Source organism: Echinococcus granulosus (assembly GCF_000524195.1).
Source record: "Echinococcus granulosus chromosome Unknown EG_S00028, whole genome shotgun sequence".
Lineage (NCBI taxonomy): Eukaryota > Metazoa > Platyhelminthes > Cestoda > Cyclophyllidea > Taeniidae > Echinococcus > Echinococcus granulosus.
In genome coordinates this window covers 922,342-923,597 of record NW_020170408.1, presented here as the reverse complement: position 1 = coordinate 923,597, position 1,256 = coordinate 922,342, and the positions used below count along the sequence as shown (strand labels likewise).

General features: G+C 44.7%; 1 protein-coding gene across 1 annotated transcript in view; it reads left to right on the top strand.

Annotated features, from left to right (window-relative positions):
- The window catches only part of EGR_04533 (hypothetical protein), a gene marked incomplete at both ends in the record, with an annotated part of 6,866 nt that overhangs the window by 164 nt on the left and 5,446 nt on the right, over positions 1 to 1,256 (top strand). The gene's annotated exons all lie outside the window — the stretch shown is intronic.

Genomic DNA, 1,256 nt, shown 5'->3' with positions numbered 1-1,256 from the left:
GTGAGAGCACAATGCCTGATTATGGTAATTAGCGTAGCTACATGGGAGCATGGTCTCAGCAGACCTATTCGTCTGGGCCACCGCGAATGTCACTGGCACATCTTGTCTATTTCGATGGATCCGCTGTTTCGCCCGCATTGTGAAGTGTTGGGAGTTACTTTCTAGGTGTTCTACCGCTTAGAATTGATAACTTCCTAACTAGTACAGATCGCACGTCAGCTTCTTTGCATAGGACTAGTTGACTGAAACTGGGAAGGTTTATTTAAATATAAACTCTATTTCCGAGTCGAATTGATGTCACCACGTGAAATTGCTTCAGGACACGCCGCAATGAAAGCCATATCAATCTCACATTCACCACTCCTTTGGACAGACTTGCATTTGCAAAGCACCACTGGTTAGAGAAAGTATAATTGGTTGCAAATAAACGGTTAACAGAATTGTTGGAAATGGGTGGATGTTAATCGAATCCCGTGTACACTGTTGAAATGTGGAGGACAGCAGCAATAGGAGCAATGACTACTAGACGGGAAGGGCTTTTGGTGAAAGCAAAAGACGCAAGACAAGCTAATGGGAAAGATATGATTGCACCCTGAAGATTGTGCAATCGTAGATGTCTCCCCACAAGTTGAGTCCACTTGCGGAGCATTTCCTAGTCTTCGCCCATGGGTCTTAATAATTGTAGTGCTGTCAAAGTCAATACACAGCTGCGAGGTATTCCACGTTCAGCCTTTGTGCATGACAAGAGTGAACAGACGAAGCGATTGCGACGCTCATGATTGTTGACGCGGCTCCACTGTCGATCCACTGCACTCACAGTAATTTCCACTGACTTCACTCCCAAATGACGAGGCACCTTTGCTGACAAGAGATGGAGGGATTATCTTCGATGGAATAGACTTGTAAAAGTGGTGGACACGAGTTTACATCTTGGCCTAATCCTCATGTCATCACTTCCCAAATGAAAATCGCCATGCTGCGAATTTCCACTTTATTCGGATAAGAGGTGCAGAGATCATTCTTGCTACCTAGGTGTGCTCTCATAGATTTCTACGAGAACGGTGGATACAGCAAAATTTGGCATATACGATTGCATATTCAACTTACAGCATAACCGATTCACAACGACAGAAAAGATAGATCTACGCTGAATGGAGAGAACATTTGGACGCAGAAATCCAATGCATGCATTGAGATTGGGAAACGCAATTCCACACCAGAACCAGGGAGTTTGTGCAAGCCACGAAGGCATGCAG